Source organism: Aedes albopictus, chromosome 1 (genome assembly GCF_035046485.1).
Source record: "Aedes albopictus strain Foshan chromosome 1, AalbF5, whole genome shotgun sequence".
Classification (NCBI taxonomy): domain Eukaryota; kingdom Metazoa; phylum Arthropoda; class Insecta; order Diptera; family Culicidae; genus Aedes; species Aedes albopictus.
The window spans coordinates 37,342,864-37,367,602 of record NC_085136.1 but is presented as its reverse complement, the minus strand read 5'-3'; the positions used below and the strand labels follow the sequence as shown (position 1 = coordinate 37,367,602).

Sequence of the window (24,739 nt, the reverse complement as noted above, 5' to 3'; positions counted from 1 at the left end):
GGTTTAAGAAGATTAAAACTCTGAAAATATTTCAGAATATTACTTTAATTAAAAGTTGACCAAAAATTGCCTATTCCAGTTATTTTAATTATCCTCTGTTTCTGCGCACTGCTTTATTGTTTACATTTTGTGCCGAACAATGAACTCCTGGCAAAACATTTTCAGAATCTATCCGCACACACGCTCAATGATTACTTTTAGCGCCGAACAACACACTTCCAGCAAGGAATGTCCCGAATCTAGCCACGCACTCAAACATTGTACACTTGTATCGATTAATTAACTCCTGTCAAGCAATCTTCCAAATCTAGCCACGTACACAGTTACTTACTGTTTACTTTTTGCGTCGACCTACCAAATCCTGGTATGGAATTTTCTGAACATATCCGCGAACACACTTACTGTATTAGTTTCGCCGGAAAATCATGTTCCGATATTATCTGCCAAAGCTCATTTCTTTACACTGAATCGTACGCTGCTTCAAAATCGAAGAATCCTTTTCAGCTCTTTGGTAGTTTGAAGGTGGTGAATATGGCTTTCATTTTCTACGACATTAAGGCGTTTGTCAAAGTGCTGCTTCCACCTTTCGGTCACTTCAGATCCACCCGTCGTAGAACTTCTGTGTTTCTTGAACACGGCACAGTAAGCACTACGTTCCTTGCTTCCCACTTCTTCCATGCAGCGGTTATTTCCAGGAAGAATCTTGACCTGATGCTTCCACTTCCGTTAGAAAATAGTGAACACCATTAGGTGTAGTCGTGGCACAGTGGCTGGAAGCTAGACGACATCGCAAACCTCGACTTCAATTTATCAGTTATTAAATACATAAACATTTTTAAATCTTGTGACTGTTTTAAGGTCTTATACACTTAGTATTACCCTTTTTGTTATATGACAGATTTTGGATTCTGTATTCTGTGTATTTCAAAGAATAAATCAATGAAAATACTACTCTGTAGAAATTCAGTTTTTTTATAGAACAGCTTCAAATTACTTCGTATGTGACATCTGTCACAGAATTTCATGTACTTTTTGTGCAAAACCCAAATTGATTACGCCAGGTCAACTGAACCAACCCAATCTCTCCAGCGAGCTCGAGCCAACACCACATCCAAATGTCCCCAAACAGCCAGCAGAGGTGGCACAAAATTTGAAAGTCGTGCACAACTCACAACTCAAAGGCGGCTGCCCCCCCTTCCCCGCCAACTCTCCAATCAAAAATCATAACTTTATACCCCGAGCCCGAGCTGAGAGTTCATCGACTGCTGGCTCGCCAGCGAGGTTGAACTGCTGAGCCGAGCTCACCACGCGGCCGCACGTGTAGGTACGGATGCACTTTTCTCCCCGCGAAATGTCAAAGGGCCTCTGCCTGGTGTCGTTTGTTTCCGTACGAATCCCGTTTTGCTGTGCTGTGATGTTGGTGTACTGGTGATGGTGATATGCTGCGCCGCTGAACACCACGACTACGCTAATAAGATAGATTCATGGTCCATCGGCTGATGCTGCTGTGGAGTCGATCGAGCGTCATAAAGTATGCTTTCACCTCTTTCTCCAACGACGACGAAGACGACGACGATGACGACGAAGACGACGAAACTTTGGCAGATCTTCTCGTCGCCGCCGAGATGGATGCTGCGTGCGGTGACGACGGCGACGACGAAGTCTGCATCGGCTATCATCCGGTTTTGGAGGCTGTGGCGCTTCTCGCACCCTCAGCTTCCATGACTTCATCAGTCATCTCCCGCCGCGAGTCGCTTGGTTTGGCGTGTTTTGCATTTCTCCTGTCTCGTCACCACCAACAGCAGAGAGGTGGAATTACTTTAAGCAGATTGCAATGCGCGCGGAGCGGACGGATCTTAGTGGTAGTCAGTATGTGTGGTAGCAACGAGAAGATATCATTTCAAACACGGCTCGCAGTGATTGCCCCTTTTGGAAGGCAGTGGTTTTCTAACAGGAGTTGTACGTAGTTTGTTTTGGCTTAGATTTACCAAAATCAAATTGGTTTTAGTTTTTTTGTGTTGGTGCAACTTCATTGGTGTTATTTCTGTGGATTACTCCAGGAAATTCAGATTATGTGATTTCTTTCAAAAAAAATCGCCTAAGAATTCTTTCTGGAGATTCCTACAAAAGTTTATCTGAAGATTCGTTCATGAATTCCTTCTGAGGAACTGCCGTTAAATGCGCGAGCAATCGGGCAGCGCTAGCAGTCGTTAATCCCATAGGCAACAGAAGGGGGGCAGTTTGCTCGCGCGCGCTAGCAGTGCGCGAGCAGATGGAAGTTAAAACTTTATCTTGCATGCAAGTTGCTCGCGCAAAATTCAACATACACCATTTTCTGCTATTTTCAAAGCAAATTTTTATTAAAGAATAATATTAATAATAAAAAATAAATACAATAATAGGGGGATTCGCTTAACCTTCTTCGGGCATTAAAAAAATTTACAAGTAATGCATTGGGGTCATTAAATATGACTCAGAAATTCAAACTCTTATAGAATGATGATTTTTTCACCAATTCACATGACCAATGTCTTAAATACTTCAAAGATATTTTCGTTAAGAATGTGTTGATATGTTGAAACAGTGGTTCCGGGAACATTGGCCAGCGGGAATCTGCTACACAGGGCACCATGTCGGACACGTGGGATAGCACTACATTTTGCCAGCAGTTGTGGAATATCTCGCGTTCAAGACCACTTAACAGGGATACTGTCTTCGGCAAAGTTGCTCAGACGACTAAGAGCTTTCGCTTAGAAATCAATTTAGTTCGAAAATCACTCACTGCGTGGCGCTAGTGTTCTTGGGAGCCACCAGTTCAGGCTAAACGTCGTATATCTCGCGCTCTGGACCACTTAGAAGGATACTGTTTTCGGCACAGTTGATCAGAAGACTATAAGAGCTTTCGCATAGAAATCAATTTAGTTCGAGCATCACTCACTACGTGGCGCTAGTGTTCTTAGGCTTCCAGTTCAGTCTAAACGTCGTATATCTCGTGTTCTGGGCCACGCAAAAAGATACTGTCTTCGGCAAAGGTGCTCAAACGACTAAGAGCTTTCGCATAGAAAACAATTTAGTTCGAGAATCACTCACTGCGTGGTGCTAGTGTTCTTAGGAGCTTCTAGTTCAGTCAGAAGGTCATATATCTCGTGTTCTGGACCACTTAGAAGCATACTGTCTTCTGCAAAGTTGCTCAGAAGACTGAGAGCTTTCACATAGCAAACAATTTAGTTCGAAAAGCATTCCTTGCGTGGCGCTAGTGTTATTAGCTTCCAGTTCAGTCAGTAGGTCGTATATCTCGCGCTCTGTACCACTTAGAAGGATACTGTCTTCTGCAAACTTGCTCAGAAGCAGCCCTGCAAAATATCTGTCTCAGTGCCTGTTTTTCAGCCGAAAATGAATGACTGCGGCGGTCGTTTTCAGTTCCTCGATGTGAGAACTGACAGAGTTCGAGAGCTCCATTCGTGAGCGACCCAACACGATCAATTCCCAATCATCCACACACTACTCATGCTGAAAGGCCATTCGTCTCAAGCGGTGGCTTGTGAGAGTGAGTGCCCTATACGTTAGCACGGGTGAAAGCACTCAACTACAGAAAATTGAATGGAAATTTAGCCCTGTCAGCTCTCGCTTTCAGCACGCTGCGTGCGAGTGTGAGTACCTATTTCATTTCGCTCCCGTGTTGCTGATCGGAAAGCAACTTTGACAGGAAAACCAAAACGGAGAAAATGAAAAAAGCAAAATATCGCTATCATAAAGGCCTGTCGAAAAGTTGCAGCACTGCTCAGAAGAGCTTTCGCATAAAAAACAATAAAACACCTTGGTTTTTCGAAATTCCTTAGGTAATTCCTTTGAGATTTTCTCCGGCATTTAGTTTGTATTTTTTTTTTCAATTTGTGAGACAGTATCCCATTGAATTTCCAAAGTTATAACTAACGGAATTCTATAAGGATTTACCAAAGGAGTTTCCAAAGGAATACATACTAAAGAAATCTTAAAAATTTAAACTTTGCGAAGAGCTATCGATGGAATTACAAAAGTAATTGTCAGATAAATTACCAAAGAAATTGCAGGTGAAACTTAAAAAAAAGATGAATGAAATCCCATAGGAGTTGCCTAATAAATTTGACACTGTTTTCAGCTAGACGGAATATAACTTTACACTAGACAACGGATAACATTAAAAAATGTAAGACATTGGTCCAATGAAGAATTTTCCGTTTGACGAAATTTTTCTTTCGACTGGAATGGGAATTTAGTCCACAATCCGTGGCTTACAATGCGCCTAACAGGCTAGCGCCTCTAACAGTACGGTCACGAACCCCACATATATGCTGTAGGTATTTTCAAATATAATACCCTAAATCAATTTCCTATATTACTGAATGAGAAATTTCCAAAAATATATCGAACAAAATTCCAAAGGAATAAATTAATTACATCGGCTGTTTTCCTACTCTCCGCATCGACCAATATGGCGCTAGCTTCTATGCGCGAAAAATCGCTAAAAGTAAATCGCAAAAATATTGTATGGCGAATAGCATCTAAAGGCAAATTTGTCGAAGTGGAATACATTATTCGAAAAAATATTTGGTAGTAGTTGTACACAATGGTGACAACTATTAAGCCTACCAAATATTTTTTTCAGTAAAAGCTTTCTATTTCAAGTAATTTAAGTTTAGATGCTTTTCACCATACAAAATAAAAGGGATTTACTCCTGCTGATCAACTGTGGGTGTGCGCCAAGCGGGTAGTCCATTGCCGAGATAATTTCCAAAACAATTGCCCAAAAAAAAAAACAAAAAAAAACTTATGAAGCACTGGATCAAATCCAATAAAAATTGCTGATAGGATTTCCAAACGATTTGCCGAAGAAATTCCGCCAAAAGGATATTTGAAATGTTTTACAGGGAAGCTTTAAGAAGAAACTTTAAAGAACACAAACATAGCCGTCGCAATGGCCGACTTGGCCCCCTACTCACGATTTCAAGAGCACCACCCAAGTAACCAGTAAGCATTTAAACTAGCATTTTAAAACGGGGTTACTTTGACGGTGCAACAGGCGTTGTATAGTTTATCTTACAACTATGATTCCTTCAATCAGTTAAGAAAAAGGCAAATTTTGACCAAAACTATACATACGAAAGTCTATCTAAGATGTATTTTTATTAAAACCAAGTTTGTACTGAACTTTTTGGGCAAAAAATAAATTGTTGAAAATTTGGTCATTTGTAAACCCTTTCAAACAATCTGCTATACGACTTCGTTTCAAATATTTTTTTCAATAAATGGCCTCTTATTCTCTTATTCTTTATTCACCCTCTTAACGGAAGGGTGTTTTTACGAACTGGAATCATTTTTGTAAAATGGGACATAAATCTCCATACACCGATAAACGCTTAAAAGTATGCAATGTCGTAGTAATTTCAAGTAGTTAAGGTGTCATGATGCATCATTGATCTTAAAAACAATTCATTGTTTTTTTTGCTTTTCGATAATTGTTTGCCTCGCGTTTTTGAAGTGATAAGAAACTGATAAGCAGTAACGCAGCTGAAAAAGTATCATAGCAATCACTGCGAGTGAGCATATGGGATGATACTTTTTCATACGAATATTCGCTTTCGTGGCCGAGAATTATCACTTTGAAATTTCGAGTCACATACAACATGGCTAAGGGCCCATACAGCCGAGGCGGTAAACGCACGGGTATTCAGCATGACCATGCTGAAGGTGACGGGTTCGATTCCCGGTCGGTCCAGGATCTTTTCGAAAAGAAAATTTCCTTGACTTCCTTGGGCATAGAGTATCTTCGTGCCTGCCACACGATATACACATGCAAAAATGGTCATTGGCAGAGGAAGCTCTCAGTTAAAAACTGTGGAAGTGCTCATAGAACACTAAGCTGAGAAGCAGGCTTTGTCCCAATGAGGACGTTACGCCTAGAAGAGAGAGAGAGATCCAACATGGCTGCCGATGCTGATGATGCCGTAAAAAGCCTTAAATCAGTTGTGTCCTTTTTTCTCATTATTGTGAAATTAGGGTGGCCCCTCTAGATAGGCTGATCCAAACATCTGCTTTTTAATAGTTAACAAAATAATGGCTTTAAATAGTTTAAAGCTTACAAAATATTCTACAAAGTTGTAAAATAATTTATTTGAAGCAAGCATCGGTAGTAGGAAGAAAATGTTACGTATTTTTCAATGACCCCTAACGAGACCAACTCAGAACCATCAAATACACATCTAAGTAGAGTCCAGTGCCTTCACTTTATTCAGTTGTGCCTGTCTAGATGAGAAATAGCCAAATATTGCCTATATATGGCCATATCCCATACCCATCGGTAGTAGGAAAAAATGTTACGTAGTTTTCAATGACCCCTAACGAGACCAACTCAGAATCATCAAACGCACTTCTGAGAAGAGTCCAATGCATCTACTTTATTAGATTGTGCCTGCCGAGATGAGAAATAGCCAAATATTGCCTATATATGGCCATGTCCCATGCCCATCATTAGCAGGAAAAAATGTTACGTATTTCGCAATGACCCCTAACGAGACCAACTCAGAATCATCAAATACGCGTCTGAGAAGAGTCCAATGCATTTACTTTATAAAGTTGTGCCTGTCGAGATGAGAAATAGACAAATATTGCCTATATATGGTCATGTCCCATACCCATCATTAGCAGCAAAAAAATGTTACGTATTTTGCAATGACTCCTAATGAGACCAACTCAGAATCATCAAATACACTTCTGAGAAGAGTCCAATGCATTTACTTTATTAATTTGTGCCTGCCGAGATGAGAAATAGCCAAATATTGCCTATATATGGCCATATCCCATATCCATCATTAGTAGGAAAAAATGTTACGTATTTTGCAATGACCCCCAACGAGACCAACTCAGAATCGTCAAATACACTTCTGAGAAAAGTCCAATGCATTTACTTTATCAATTTGTGCCTGCCGAGATGAGAAATAGCCAAATATTGTCTATATATGGCCATGGCCCATACCCATCATTATCAAGAAAAAAAAGTTACGTATTTTGCAATGACCCCTAACAATACCAACTCAGAATCATTAAATACACTTCTGAGAAGAGTCCAATGCTTTAACTTTATTAAGTTGTGCCTGCCGAGATGAGAAATAGCCAAATATTTTCTATATATGGCCATATCCCATATCCATCATTATCAGGAAAAAAAGTTACGTATTTTGCAATGACCCCTAACAATACCAACTCAGAATCATTAAATACACTTCTGAGAAGAGTCCAATGCTTTTACTTTAAAAATTTGTGCCTGCCAAGATGAGAAATAGCCAAATATTGTCTATATATGGCCATGTCTTATACCCATCATTATCAGGAAAAAAAGTTACGTATTTTGCAATGACCCCTAACGATACCAACTCAGAATTATTAAATACACTTCTGAGAAGAGTCCAATGCATTTACTTTATTAATTTGTGCCTGCCAAGATGAGAAATAGCCAAATATTGCCTATATATGGCCATATCCCATACTCATCAATAGTAGGAAAAAAAGTCACGTATTTTGCAATGACCCCTAACGAGACCAACTCAGAATCATCAAATACACTTCTGAGAAGAGTCCAATGCATTTACTTTATTAAGTTGTGCCTGCCGAGATGAGAAATAGCCAAATATTGCCTATATATGGCCATATCCCATACTCATCAATAGTAGGAAAAAAAAGTTACGTATTTTGCAATGACCCCTAACGAGACCAACTCAGAATCATCAAATACACTTCTGAGAAGAGTCCAATGCATTTACTTTATTAAGTTGTGCCTGCCGAGATGAGAAATAGCCAAATATTGCCTATATATGGCCCTGTCACATACCTATCATTATCAGGAAAAAAAAAGTTACGTATTTTGCAATGACCCCTAACGAGACCAACTCAGAATCATCAAATACACTTTTGAGAAGAGTCCAATGCATTTACTTTATTAAGTTGTGCCTGCCGAGAGGAGAAATAGCCAAATATTGCTTATATATGGCCATATCCCATACTCATCAATAGTAGGAAAAAAAGTTACGTATTTTGCAATGACCCCTAACGAGACCAACTCAGAATCATCAAATACACTTCTGAGAAGAGTCCAATGCATTTACTTTATTAAGTTGTGCCTGCCGAAATGAGAAATAGCCAAATATTGTCTATATATGGCCATGTTACATACCCATCATTATCAGGAAAAAAGTTACGTATTTTGCAATGACCCTTAACGAGACCAACTCAGAATCATCAAATACACTTCTGAGAAGAGTCCAATGCATTTACTTTATTAAGTTGTGCCTGCCGAGATGAGAAATAGCCAAATATTGCCTATATATGACCATATCCCATACTCATCAATAGTAGGAAAAAAAAGTTACGTATTTTGCAATGACCCCTAACGAGACCAACTCAGAATCATCAAATACTCTTCTGAGAAGAGTCCAATGCATTTACTTTATTAAGTTGTGCCTGCCGAGATGAGAAATAGCCAAATATTGCCTATATATGGCCATATCCCATACTCATCAATAGTAGGAAAAAAAAAGTTACGTATTTTGCAATGACCCCTAACGAGACCAACTCAGAATCATCAAATACACTTCTGAGAAGAGTCCAATGCATTTACTTTATTAAGTTGTGCCTGCCGAGATGAGAAATAGCCAAATATTGCCTATATATGACCATATCCCATACTCATCAATAGTAGGAAAAAAAAGTTACGTATTTTGCAATGACCCCTAACGAGACCAACTCAGAATCATCAAATACTCTTCTGAGAAGAGTCCAATGCATTTACTTTATTAAGTTGTGCCTGCCGAGATGAGAAATAGCCAAATATTGCCTATATATGGCCATATCCCATACTCATCAATAGTAGGAAAAAAAAGTTACGTATTTTGCAATGACCCCTAACGGGACCAACTCAGAATCATCAAATACACTTCTGAGAAGAGTCCAATGCATTTACTTTATTAAGTTGTGCCTGCCGAGATGAGAAATAGCCAAATATTGCCTATATATGACCATATCCCATACTCATCAATAGTAGGAAAAAAAAGTTACGTATTTTGCAATGACCCCTAACGAGACCAACTCAGAATCATCAAATACTCTTCTGAGAAGAGTCCAATGCATTTACTTTATTAAGTTGTGCCTGCCGAGATGAGAAATAGCCAAATATTGCCTATATATGGCCATATCCCATACTCATCAATAGTAGGAAAAAAAAAGTTACGTATTTTGCAATGACCCCTAACGAGACCAACTCAGAATCATCAAATACACTTCTGAGAAGAGTCCAATGCATTTACTTTATTAAGTTGTGCCTGCCGAGATGAGAAATAGCCAAATATTGCCTATATATGGCCATGTCTCATACCCATTATTAGCAGCAAAAAAAGTTACGTATTTTGCAATGACCCCTAACGAGACCAACTCAGAATCATCAAATACACTTCTGAGAAGAGTCCAATGCATTTACTTTATTAAGTTGTGCCTGCCGAGATGAGAAATAGCCAAATATTGCCTATATATGGCCATGTCTCATACCCATTATTAGCAGCAAAAAAAGTTACGTATTTTGCAATGACCCCTAACGAGACCAACTCAGAATCATCAAATACACTTCTGAGAAGAGTCCAATGCATTTACTTTATTAAGTTGTGCCTGCCGAGATGAGAAATAGCCAAATATTGCCTATATATGGCCATGTCACATACCTATCATTATCAGGAAAAAAAAGTCACGTATTTTGCAATGACCCCTAACGAGACCAACTCAGAATCATCAAATACACTTCTGAGAAGAGTCCAATGCATTTACTTTATTAAGTTGTGCCTGCCGAGATGAGAAATAGCCAAATATTGCCTATATATGGCCATATCCCATACTCATCAATAGTAGGAAAAAAAAGTTACGTATTTTGCAATGACCCCTAACGAGACCAACTCAGAATCATCAAATACTCTTCTGAGAAGAGTCCAATGCATTTACTTTATTAAGTTGTGCCTGCCGAGATGAGAAATAGCCAAATCTTGCCTAAATATGGCCATGTCCCATACCCATCATTAGCAGGAAAAAAAGTTACGTATTTTGCAATGACCCCTAACGAGACCAACTCAGAATAATCAAATACACGTCTGAGAAGAGTCCAATGCGTTTACTTTATTAAGTTGTGCCTGCCGAGATGAGAAATAGCCAAATATTGCCTATATATGGCCATATCCCATACTCATCAATAGTAGGAAAAAAAAGTTACGTATTTTGCAATGACCCCTAACGAGACCAACTCAGAATCATCACACTTCTGAGAAGAGTCCAATGCATTTACTTTATTAAGTTGTGCCTGCCGAGATGAGAAATAGCCAAATATTGCCTAAATATGGCCATGTCCCATACCCATCATTAGCAGGAAAAAAAGTTACGTATTTTGCAATGACCCCTAACGAGACCAACTCAGAATCATCAAATACACTTCTGAGAAGAGTCCAATGCATTTACTTTATTAAGTTGTGCCTGCCGAGATGAGAAATAGCCAAATATTGCCTATATATGGCCATATCTCATACTCATCATTAGCAGGAAAAAATGTTACATATTTTTCAATGACCCCTAACAAGACCAACTCAGACAAATACACTTCTGAGAAGAGTCCAGTGCCTTTACTTCATTAGGATGTGCCTGCCTAGTTGAGAAATAGCCAAATATTACCTATATATGGCCATGTCCTATACCCACCGGTAGTAGTGAAAAATGTTACGTATTTTTCAATGACCCCTAACAAGACCAACTCAGAATCATCAAACACACTTCTAAGAAGAGTCCAGTGCCTTTATTTTATTAAGTTGTGCCTGCCTAGTTGAGAAATAGCCAAATATTGCCTATATATGGCCGTGTCCTATAGGCAGCATCCATTTATTACGTAACGCTAAAATCGATATTTTTCGACCCCCCTCCCCCCTCCGTATCGCTTTTTTGTATGAAAATCCTAAAAAAAACGAATGGGCCGTAACGCTCGGCCGAACTCCCCCCCCCTCCCCCTAGAGCGTTACGTAATTTGTGGACGGCGCCATACCCCTCGGTAGTAGGAAAAAATGTTAGGTATTTTTCAATGACCCCTAACGAGACCAACTCAGAATCATCAAATACACTTTTGAGAAGAGTCCAATGCATTTACTTTATTAAGTTGTGCCTGCCGAGATGAGAAATAGCCAAATATTGCCTATATATGGCCATGTCCCATACCCATCATTAGCAGGAAAAAAAGTTACGTATTTTGCAATGACCCCTAACGAGACCAACTCAGAATCATCAAATACACTTCTGAGAAGAGTCCAGTGCCTTTACTTTATTAAGTTGTGCCTGCCGAGATGAGAAATAGCCAAATATTACCTATATATGGCCATGTCCTATACCCACCGGTAGTAGTGAAAAATGTTTCGTATTTTTCAATGACCCCTAACAAGACCAACTCAGAATCTTCAAACACACTTCTAAGAAGAGTCCAGTGCCTTTATTTTATTAAGTTGTGCCTGCCTAGTTGAGAAATAGCCAAATATTGCCTATATATGGCCATGTCCTATACCCCTCGGTAGTAGGAAAAAATGTTAGGTATTTTTCAATGACCCCTAACGAGACCAACTCAGAATCATCAAATACACTTCTAAGAAGAGTCCAGTGCCTTTACTTTATTAGGTTGTGCCTGCCGAGATGAGAAATAGCCAAATATTGCCTATATATGGCCATATCCCATACCTATCATTATCAGGAAAAAAAAGTTACGTATTTTGCAATGACCCCTAACGAGACCAACTCAGAATCATCAAATACACTTCTGAGAAGAGTCCAATGCATTTACTTTATTAAGTTGTGCCTGCCGAGATGAGAAATAGCCAAATATTGTCTATATATGGCCATGTTACATACCCATCATTATCAGGAAAAAAGTTACGTATTTTGCAATGACCCCTAACGAGACCAACTCAGAATCATCAAATACACTTCTGAGAAGAGTCCAATGCATTTACTTTATTAAGTTGTGCCTGCCGAGATGAGAAATAGCCGAATATTGCCTATATATGGCCATGTCCCATACCCATCATTAGCAGGAAAAAAAGTTACGTATTTTGCAATGACCCCTAACGAGACCAACTCAGAATAATCAAATACACGTCTGAGAAGAGTCCAATGCATTTACTTTATTAAGTTGTGCCTGCCGAGATGAGAAATAGCCGAATATTGCCTATATATGGCCATGTCCCATACCCATCATTAGCAGGAAAAAAAGTAACGTATTTTGCAATGACCCCTAACGAGACCAACTCAGAATCATCACACTTCTGAGAAGAGTCCAATGCATTTACTTTATTAAGTTGTGCCTGCCGAGATGAGAAATAGCCAAATATTGCCTAAATATGACCATGTCCCATACCCATCATTAGCAGGAAAAAAAGTTACGTATTTTGCAATGACCCCTAACGAGACCAACTCAGAATCATCAAATACACTTCTGAGAAGAGTCCAATGCATTTACTTTATTAAGTTGTGCCTGTCGAGATGAGAAATAGCCAAATATTGCCTATATATGGCCATATCTCATACTCATCATTAGCAGGAAAAAATGTTACATATTTTTCAATGACCCCTAACAAGACCAACTCAGACAAATACACTTCTGAGAAGAGTCCAGTGCCTTTACTTCATTAGGATGTGCCTGCCTAGTTGAGAAATAGCCAAAAATTACCTATATATGGCCATGTCCTATACCCACCGGTAGTAGTGAAAAATGTTACGTATTTTTCAATGACCCCTAACAAGACCAACTCAGAATCATCAAACACACTTCTAAGAAGAGTCCAGTGCCTTTATTTTATTAAGTTGTGCCTGCCTAGTTGAGAAATAGCCAAATATTGCCTATATATGGCCATGTCCTATACCCCTCGGTAGTAGGAAAAAATGTTAGGTATTTTTCAATGACCCCTAACGAGACCAACTCAGAATCATCAAATACACTTTTGAGAAGAGTCCAATGCATTTACTTTATTAAGTTGTGCCTGCCGAGATGAGAAATAGCCAAATATTGCCTATATATGGCCATATCCCATAGTCATCATTAGCAGGAAAAAATGTTACATATTTTTCAATGACCCCTAACAAGACCAACTCAGAATCATCAAATACACTTCTGAGAAGAGTCCAGTGCCTTTACTTTATTAAGTTGTGCCTGCCTAGTTGAGAAATAGCCAAATATTGCCTATATATGGCCATGTCCTATACCCCTCGGTAGTAGGAAAAAATGTTAGGTATTTTTCAATGACCCCTAACGAGACCAACTCAGAATCATCAAATACACTTCTAAGAAGAGTCCAGTGCCTTTACTTTATTAGGTTGTGCCTGCCGAGATGAGAAATAGCCAAATATTTCCTATATATGGCCATGTCCCATACCCATAATTAGCAGGAAAAAAAAAGTTACGTATTTTGCAATGACCCCTAACGAGACCAAGTCAGAATCATCAAATACACTTCTGAGAAGAGTCCAATGCATTTACTTTATTAAGTTGTGCCTGCCGAGATGAGAAATAGCCAAATATTGTCTATATATGGCCATGTTACATACCCATCATTATCAGGAAAAAAGTTACGTATTTTGCAATGACCCCTAACGAGACCAACTCAGAATCATCAAATACACTTCTGAGAAGAGTCCAATGCATTTACTTTATTAAGTTGTGCCTGCCGAGATGAGAAATAGCCGAATATTGCCTATATATGGCCATGTCCCATACCCATCATTAGCAGGAAAAAAAGTTACGTATTTTGCAATGACCCCTAACGAGACCAACTCAGAATAATCAAATACACGTCTGAGAAGAGTCCAATGCATTTACTTTATTAAGTTGTGCCTGCCGAGATGAGAAATAGCCGAATATTGCCTATATATGGCCATGTCCCATACCCATCATTAGCAGGAAAAAAAGTAACGTATTTTGCAATGACCCCTAACGAGACCAACTCAGAATCATCACACTTCTGAGAAGAGTCCAATGCATTTACTTTATTAAGTTGTGCCTGCCGAGATGAGAAATAGCCAAATATTGCCTAAATATGACCATGTCCCATACCCATCATTAGCAGGAAAAAAAGTTACGTATTTTGCAATGACCCCTAACGAGACCAACTCAGAATCATCAAATACACTTCTGAGAAGAGTCCAATGCATTTACTTTATTAAGTTGTGCCTGTCGAGATGAGAAATAGCCAAATATTGCCTATATATGGCCATATCTCATACTCATCATTAGCAGGAAAAAATGTTACATATTTTTCAATGACCCCTAACAAGACCAACTCAGACAAATACACTTCTGAGAAGAGTCCAGTGCCTTTACTTCATTAGGATGTGCCTGCCTAGTTGAGAAATAGCCAAAAATTACCTATATATGGCCATGTCCTATACCCACCGGTAGTAGTGAAAAATGTTACGTATTTTTCAATGACCCCTAACAAGACCAACTCAGAATCATCAAACACACTTCTAAGAAGAGTCCAGTGCCTTTATTTTATTAAGTTGTGCCTGCCTAGTTGAGAAATAGCCAAATATTGCCTATATATGGCCATGTCCTATACCCCTCGGTAGTAGGAAAAAATGTTAGGTATTTTTCAATGACCCCTAACGAGACCAACTCAGAATCATCAAATACACTTTTGAGAAGAGTCCAATGCATTTACTTTATTAAGTTGTGCCTGCCGAGATGAGAAATAGCCAAATATTGCCTATATATGGCCATATCCCATAGTCATCATTAGCAGGAAAAAATGTTACATATTTTTCAATGACCCCTAACAAGACCAACTCAGAATCATCAAATACACTTCTGAGAAGAGTCCAGTGCCTTTACTTTATTAAGTTGTGCCTGCCTAGTTGAGAAATAGCCAAATATTGCCTATATATGGCCATGTCCTATACCCCTCGGTAGTAGGAAAAAATGTTAGGTATTTTTCAATGACCCCTAACGAGACCAACTCAGAATCATCAAATACACTTCTAAGAAGAGTCCAGTGCCTTTACTTTATTAGGTTGTGCCTGCCGAGATGAGAAATAGCCAAATATTTCCTATATATGGCCATGTCCCATACCCATAATTAGCAGGAAAAAAAAAGTTACGTATTTTGCAATGACCCCTAACGAGACCAAGTCAGAATCATCAAATACACTTCTGAGAAGAGTCCAATGCATTTACTTTATTAAGTTGTGCCTGCCGAGATGAGAAATAGCCAAATATTGCCTATATATGGCCATGTCCCATACCCATCATTAGCAGGAAAAAAAGTTACGTATTTTGCAATGACCCCTAACGAGACCAACTCAGAATAATCAAATACACGTCTGAGAAGAGTCCAATGCATTTACTTTATTAAGTTGTGCCTGCCGAGATGAGAAATAGCCGAATATTGCCTATATATGGCCATGTCCTATACCCCTCGGTAGTAGGAAAAAATGTTAGGTATTTTTCAATGACCCCTAACGAGACCAACTCAGAATCATCAAATACACTTCTAAGAAGAGTCCAGTGCCTTTACTTTATTAGGTTGTGCCTGCCGAGATGAGAAATAGCCAAATATTTCCTATATATGGCCATGTCCCATACCCATCATTAGCAGGAAAAAAAAAGTTACGTATTTTGCAATGACCCCTAACGAGACCAACTCAGAATCATCAAATACACTTCTGAGAAGAGTCCAATGCATTTACTTTATTAAGTTGTGCCTGCCGAGATGAGAAATAGCCAAATATTGCCTATATATGGCCATGTCCCATACCCATCATTAGCAGGAAAAAATGTTGCGTATTTTGCAATGACCCCTAACGAGACCAACTCAGAATCATCAAATACACTTCTGAGAAGAGTTCAATGCATTTACTTTATTAAGTTGTGCCTGCCGAGATGAGAAATAGCCAAATCTTGCCTAAATATTGCCATGTCCCATACCCATCATTAGCAGGAAAAAAAAGTTACGTATTTTGCAATGACCCCTAACGAGACCAACTCAGAATAATCAAATACACGTCTGAGAAGAGTCCAATGCGTTTACTTTATTAAGTTGTGCCTGCCGAGATGAGAAATAGCCAAATATTGCCTATATATGGCCATATCCCATACTCATCAATAGTAGGAAAAAAAGTTACGTATTTTGCAATGACCCTTAACGAGATCAACTCAGAATCATCAAACACACATCTGAGAAGAGACCAATGCATTTACTTTATTAAGTTGTGTCTGCCGAGATGAGAAATAGCCAAATATTGCCTATATATGGCCATATCCCAGCATAATTGAAACTACAACTAACAATAAAGTGAACCTCAAAATTTAATTGAAAAATATTGATGTTTGTGTCCTCGCCAGCGGTTTAAATTTTTTTTGTAAGCCCCGTAGCCTACGGGTTAAATTTAGTTACACGAACAAATTGCGCTTCTGCTTTACAGTATGAAAAATAATTTTCCCGTGATCCTGAACGGCGAATTTTTTTAAAAGCTTCTGATTTTATAGGACAAATGAACAATCACTATCCCACCAAAATGAAGGACGTTTTTTATTAGCAGGTTTAGAAATAATTTTGAATTTTTGAGATTTATGTAAACAACGTATTTATTCTCAGAAAAAAAGTTTATAATTCTCAAGTGAAGAAATAGAATGATCAAAAGTATTCAAAGAAAATGCAATATGATCAGATAACTTCTGCCAACCAACATGTTTGCATAAATCGGGAACATAAAGTTTATTGTATGACTGATTATGATCCGTTTTACAAATCCCAATCAAAATTGGTAAATGGTCACTCACTACAATTCATCAATTGTTCTCCAAGATGAAATATAAGATACAGAATTTGAACAAAGAGATAAATCAATACAAGTATATTGAGCTGGAGGAAAAGCAATCCTAGTAAATATCCGTCATTCAAAATAAATACATTTAGTTCATCAATTAAATCCATAATCAAATAATGTACCTCAATCATCAGATTTGTCACTTCCCCAAGCTATATTGTGAGCATTTAAGTCTTTCAATCAACTTAAAGAAAATATTTGCCTTGGGTCGGCTGCATTGACGGCGACATAGAGGGACAAGGGGGGCACTTGAACCCCCTAACTCTAAATTTCTCTAAATTACGCGAAAAAGTATTTCAGAAAAAATACCTGGTATTTGATTGAGATCACTAAGGTTTTAAGGTTGGAGTATTATTTCTTTTGAATGAAACAATGCCTACTATTTAGCGTTTTCTGATCAGGTTTTTGCTGCACTTTAGGTCATGCTGCATTTTAGTTGAAGCATTTTCCATCATTGTGCAGAAAATAAAAACGATTTTTTGCCCAAAATCATAAAACCGAACATGCTACTGCATTTCCTTCTCTATTCGATGCACAGTTAATACCATTTCACTTGAATAATAAGAGAAGAAGAATTCCAGTTGTGAATTAGGAAATTTCTTTCGATTGGTACTTCGCCGATAGTTCAACATTAAAAACAAATCGATGTCCGAAAGCATGTAACTTGCATGTAACATTTGGCTATCGTTAAACAGGGTATCTATGTTAATGCAGGTAACGTTGATTGTGCTGTCAATCAGTTAAACAAAAGGCATACGTAGATCAAAATAATACAAATGAAGAGCCATCTCAGAGGTATTTTGATGCAAATCAAGTTTATATAGAACTTTTTGGACAAACAATAAAAATTGTTGATTTTTTTGTCATTCATCAACACCTTTAAACAATCTGCTCTAGAACTGCTTTTTGCTTATTTTTTTTTTCAAAGAATGCCCGCTTATTCTCGGTTGATCAAGCACAGTCAAATCCAACCAAATACGTCCCTGAATCTCTTAGCGAAGCGTGTTTTTACGAATTGGAAACAATTTTGTGAATTGGGACAGAAACCCCCATACACCGAAAAAACGCCTAAAAGTATGCAATGCCCTAGGATTTTCATCTAGTTTAAACTATTTTGTTCAAAATTTGTTACAACAATCCAATCAATGTACAGTACAAGTACAAATTTGTGATTTTTTGATGCACTTAACGAAAAGTTGCAGTTAGTTGACCAGTTTTATGAATGAGAAAATTTTGCATGTCCAGATAACTTAATTTTTCCCTGTATACTTATGTACGTTAGCGGAGTACTTAGTAAAACTCCGTGAATTTAGCTATCAAGAATCATTATCTGAGAAATAATATAATGTATACAGTTCATGAACATTTGATCATGTTTCGCATGTAAGTTCTCATTGATTGGATTGTTGTTACACATTTTAAACACAACAGTTTAAATTAGATGAAAATCCAAGGGCATTGCATACTTTTAGGCGTTTATCGGTGTATGGGGGTTTCTGTCCTAATTTACAAAATTGTTGATCATGTTCAAATTAGGGAAAGATTGGGCTATTTTACATGAAGCTTTAATGGCTTAATGGGCTTTGAAAAACGTTTGACTTAACCTAAAACTGTTTGTAGAATAAACAGTTATAGAGATTTAATTTAATTTAAATATATAAAAATGTAGTGGCATACGTGGGACCGCGCATAACTTGTGAACGGATGGTCCGATTTGGGTCGTCTAAATTTTGTTCTGTTAGTTTTCACCCAAGGAAGGTTTATGAGGCCTAAAACATGGGAAAATTGAGAGTGTTTGAAAATCGGGTTTTCATACATTTTGAACGGGGACTTGGGCGCTTGGCTAGGGACTTGAAACGTCAAAAAAACGCAGTAGGCAAGACAAAGTTTGCCGGGAACAGCTAGTTTAATTTAAATTCATAAATTTTAAGTAAATTGGTTTATTTTTCATATACATACCCAAGACACCACGGAGCTGAAGTCGTATTGCGTGCAGATATACGGTATATGTAAAGCAATCACTACTTTACATGAACACCTAAAGTTTATTTAAAGTGTAAAAAGGCAATAGGAAGCAATCAGTGAAGTACTAGATTGAAAGTAGTGAGCTGGATTTTTGTATGGTGAGATGCTAAATTCTCCGTTTCTGCAATGAAATGGTGCAATCAGCGTGGGTATTATCATTTCTTGCCTAATTTGATGCTGTTTGAGTAAAACCTTGGGTTATTGTGTTGTTGAAGAGGCAAGAAATGGAAAATATAACAACACAGTGATCAAAAATTTCGCTCAAGCATCATCAAATTAGGCAACAAATCATAATACCCACGCAGTTTGCACCATTTCATTGTAGAAACGGAGAATTTATCATCTCGCCATAAAAAAATCCAGCTCACTACTTTCAATGTAGTACTACACTGATTGCTTCCTATTATGCAAATTTATATGGTCTATAATTACCGTCTTGCATTTGGAAACGATGTTGAAGTTTTTGCTAATTTTGTGTTATATTTGAAAAATAATCTAATCGCTATAATTTTATTTCCGTGTTATCAATTTTAAGTTAAGTTAAACGTCTTTCAAAGCCCATTATATAAGTCATAAACGCTAAAAATTTCATTGCATTTGGTTAATTGAATCCTGAGATATAACAGTTTAAAATTTTCTATCCGCTAATTATGCCTTTTACTAGAATCTTTTAAACTTCATGTGAAATAGCCCTATCTTTCTGAGATGTAGACCATTGATAGGCAACTAGTTGATCAACTCACAGTGAATATTCCAGAATGTTTGATGCACTTAACGAAAAGTTACAGTTAGATGACCGTTTTTTCAAAAGTACACCCATAACAAGAAATCCTACCAAGAATTGAGAATGATGTTTCTACCAGTTTCTATATTAAAACAATACAAAAAATGTGTGAAATCATCATAGGCTCGCTGTATTAAGAAGCGCTATACGGTTTTTGTACCACTACACACAAACACTTTTTTTCAAGCAGAGACAAACCAGGTTGCGTCTACAAATAACTTTCGCTTTGCTTTACCCCACGTCTCCACTAGACATAAATGTCTTGCCATTTTGCTGCGAGAAAAAGTAAACGCTCCAAAAATGTTCAACACCGCTGCTCTCCTTGCAAACAGCGAGAGAACATTTCTGTCATGAGATATCTCTCCGAAAAAACCCTAATTAATCCACCTAGCGGTGATGGCGCCTTTCTCGTGCCTTCGAAACCCCATTTCAATAAAACTCAAGCGAAATGTTTATGTTAGAGTGACTGGAAGGGAGAGTGGCGTCATGTTCCGATTTTGACAGGTCTCCTGCTCGTTTGGAACAGTAGAATAACTAGCCACAGAAGTTCAAAGTCGCGACTGTTCGTGTGACTAACATCTAGTTTGCCACGCCCTTACAACGTCAGCAGCGGTACTAGAAGTGTCAAGTTAATTTTGTTTACCATAACAAAAGGTCCTCTACAAGATGGACACTTTAAAATAGTAAATTATTGTAATTAAAGTTATTAAAATAATTAAATAGGAAACTGACTACAGCGCCATTGGAGTTCTAGTGTATTTTTATTTTTGGAACACGCGTTTGTATGGATTTGACAGCAATTTGACACATGATCTTTGTTCCAATTTTGACATTGACGCCACTCTAAGTTAAAGGCACTCTAGTTTATGTATATCGCACTTTCATACAATTAACAGAAATCCATTTCATCATACCAGAAATCATATCGTTTATCTGGTTTTCGATGTTTGAGCCTCAAACTCTTAAGAAAAAGACGCTATCTTGAATTTGAAGCCGCCATTTAAGATTAAAGATTGTCATCTTGGATGTTCTGGTCGCCATTTTTGGAATCCAGACATCATCCCCATACCAAATATACCAATAATGCATTGTTTCATGCCCTAAAACTCAATTAAACAGCCGCGATATTGAATTCGGAGCCGCCATGTTAAATTTTAGATCGGCATTTTGGATATCCTGATCGCCATTTTGGACTCTGGAAGTCTTCCCCATACCAAATATAATATAATAACCAGTCATCAGGTTATCAGGAAAGCCATTATTTGTTGTATCGCATGCATGAGTTTGGTACTCTTTTATATTTGGCCACACCCGTCGAGACCCCCGGAACCGGTTTCGGACAACTACCGGTTCAGATATGGTCTGATACTGCTTTCCTGCCGACCGTTCATCAGGTTATCAAAAATGCCGCTGTTTGATGTGTCGCATGCATGGGTTTGGTACTCTTTTATATTTGGCCACTTCCGGTGGGACATCCGGAACCGGTTCCGGAACACTACCGGTTAAGATATGGTCTGATACTGTTTTCCTGCTTACCGTTCATCAGGTTATCGGAAATGCCGTTGTTTGATGTGTCGCATGCATGAGTTATGTTCAATTTGATATTTGGCCACTTCCGGCGGGACACCCAGAACCGGTTCTGGAACACTACCGGTTCAGATATGGTTTGAGACTATTTTCCTGCTTACCGTTCATCAGATAATCGTAAATGCCGTGGTTTGATGGGTCGCATGCATGGGTTTGGTGCATTTTCATGTCTGGCCCCTTCCAGGGGGACCGGTTCCGGAGCACCTAAATGGCCATAACTCCGGGACGGCTGGACCGATCCGAACCATTTTCAATAGGAAACAATGGGACCAAATGCCGCGTCGAATGAGCCATCAATCGTTAAAATCGGTTGATATTTACTATCTAAAAGTGAGGTGACCTTTTTTTGTACACATACACACACACATACATACACACACACACACATACACACACACAGACATCATCTCATTTCGTCGAGCTGAGTCGATTAGTATATGAAACTTACCCCTCTGGGGGCTCTATCGAAATTTTATTTTTGGAGTGAACATATAGCCTTTCGGTACACCTTGGTGTACGAGAAAGGCAAAAAGGCAAGACATTTCTGTCTAGTGGAGACGTCGGATCAGGAACGACCCGCTGATCTTCATGTGCTATTGTCTGCTGGTATTTTTCTTGTAGGGTTACACCTAGAAATTCTATCGGAAATTCCTCTAGAGATTTCTGCAGGAGACCCTTCGCAGATTCTTTCAGCGATTCCTGTAGGAATTCCTCTATGAATGCCTTCAGATTTTTTTTTGAGGAATTCTTTCAGTAATTATTGGTGGAATCCCTCCAGAGATTCTTTCAGGTATTCGGGTGGGTTGGGGGATTGATACCATCCAGAAATGCTCCAGAGATTCCCTCGGACATTTCTTCCAAAATTCCTCCACGAGTTATTCTTCTATAAGTTCCTCGAGGGATTTCTCCAAAAGTTTCTCCAGGTATTCATGCAAAGACTGCTTCATAAATTCATTTTTGGATTTATTCAGACCCAAATGAAAGTCAAGAAATATTTCTAGGCGTACCTACAGAGGATTCTTCAGTTCTTCCAGGATTTTTTTAGAGTTCCTTCAAAACATTCTTTTCCTTCAGAAATTTTCATAGTGATTCCTTGAAGAATTCCACCAGGGCTTTTGTTTTCAAAAATTTTCACTCATCTAGTGAAGCATTTCTCCTGAGGTGTCTCCACAAGTTCTTTAATTAGTTCAGAAATTTATCCAGGGATTCTTTCGGAAATAAATCAAAAGTGTCCTTTTTGGAGGGAACTCCTCCAGAAATTCCTTAAGAAATATCTTTAGAAATTTCTTCATAAACTCCACCAACTGTGTTTTTTTTTGAATTTTTTTTTCAGAATTGTTCCATAAGTTTCTCATGTTTTTTTTAGGAATTCCTTCGAAGATATCTCAGAGAATTCCTTAAGGTATTCCCCCAACGATTATTTCAGGGATTTTTGTCCTTTCGTATTTCATATTCATATTTCATATTTCTGATGGAATCGCAGGAACAATTTCAAAAAGAATCATTGCATGGATATCTACAAGAATCCCTGAAGGAACTTCTCAATTGCTGGAGGAACATTTGGGGAAATTTCTGCAGCATTTTTAAAGGTATTTCTAGGAGAATTTTACGAAGAAAAATCCAATGAACAACTTTTGCTTATAATCCTAAAGAAATCCTTAAAAACTGAAAGAGTCCCTGGAGATATTTCCGAAGAAATTCCTGAAGAAATTTTATAAGGAATACATGGAGGAATTACTAAGAGAATGCATCTCCAGTCTAATTCTTGTAAAAATCCCTGAAGGTATTTTTGAAGGAATTCGAGGAAAACTCCTGAAGAAATCTCAGGAGAAATATCTGAAGAAATTTCTAAAGGAATATCAAGGGAAACTTCCTGGAAAAGGCTTGGTGGAACTCCAAGAAGAATTTATTGTGAAACTCTAGAAGAGTTCTTGGAGAAATCCTTCAATAGAGTACCAGGAGGAAATTTTTAATTGAATTTGTGTAGAAATGGCTAGTAAATATTTCTGGAAATTTTCTGAATCCGTGGAAAAAAAACTAGAGGTATCCTTGAAGGAAAAGCTGGAGGAATTTCTGAGGAAATATACAGAACATATACTGGAACACAAGAATCCCTGTATGAATTTCTGCAGGAATCCCTGGATCAGTTCTCGCTAGAATCACTGGAGTTAATAATGCAAGAATCTTTGCGGGAATTCTTGTTTGATTTTGTGGATGAACCCCTGAAGTAATTTCTGGAGACTTTACTGCGGATGTTTCCAATGGCATCCTTGGGGAAATTCCCGAGGAAATCTCTGGAGGAGTTCGTGAAGAAATCCTGTATGAGTTCCGGTAGGAATCACCAGAATATTTTCTGTAAAAAATCGCTAGCTGAAAGAATTTCTGAAACAATCTTTAAAAGAACTTCAGAATGCGAAGATGAACCAGCCTAGGGCTGGAAATCTCAATAATAAAGAAATTTAAAACTTATGGATTCCCTGCACAAACTTCTGATTCCATCAGAGGGATTTTCCAAAGGACACTCTAGAAGACATACTGAAGTAATCCCAGGCGAAGTTTCAGAAGGAATTTCCTAAAGAAAATTTCCTAAACGAATTCTTGGATAAATTTCTGAAGAAATTTTTAAGGGCATATTTGAAGGAAGCCCTGGAAAAAATTCTTAAAGATTCCTCTCAGCTGGAAGAATTTCTGGAAGGATCCATTGATTTTTTATGGATGAATCCTGGAGTAATTTCTGAAGATATCCATACCGCAATTTTGGAAGGAATCCATAGAAGGTTTTCTAAAAGAATCTCTGGAGAGATTTCTGAAGGGATCCCTGCAAGAATTTCTAAAGGAAGCTTTGGCGGAACTTCATTATGAATCTCGGAAAAAAAATAAAGGGAGCTCAGAAGGATGGTCTAAAGAAATTCTTCGTGAAATTTCTGGAGGAATTCTGAACTTTATAATTTCTGGAAGAAATTGCTTGAAATATGTTTGAAGTAATCCGTGCACGATTGTCCGAAAGAATCTCAGGAGAGATTTTTGTAAGAATCCATGGAGCAATGTTTTCAGAAGCCCTTGGAGCTCTGGAGGAATTTCTGGGGCAGTCCACGGATGATTTTTCAAAAGAATCCCTGGAGAACATTCTAAAGGACTCCGTGCAAGATTTTTTTAAAAGAAATCATTGGATGATTTTTTAACCCTCTAATACCCAATCCCGCCTTTAGACGGGGTATAGTTTGAGCATTTTTGTAATTTTTGTTTCGTGGAAAATCATTTTTTTTTATATTTTTGGCTGATATTTAAGACTGTTCTTTATATCTCAAAATGGTTTTTGGTGTATTTTAAAGCGTATTTACATTTTTTTTAAATCATTGAAAAATTGATGTTTTAGTCACCTTTTAGAAGTCATTGTTTATTTTGTATTGAATCGCTACAATTAAC

General features: G+C 38.0%; 1 protein-coding gene across 1 annotated transcript in view; it reads left to right on the top strand.

The window, feature by feature from the left end:
* Positions 1–24,739, top strand: part of LOC109416786 (death-associated protein kinase related) — a gene marked incomplete in the record, with an annotated part of 584,944 nt that overhangs the window by 20,632 nt on the left and 539,573 nt on the right.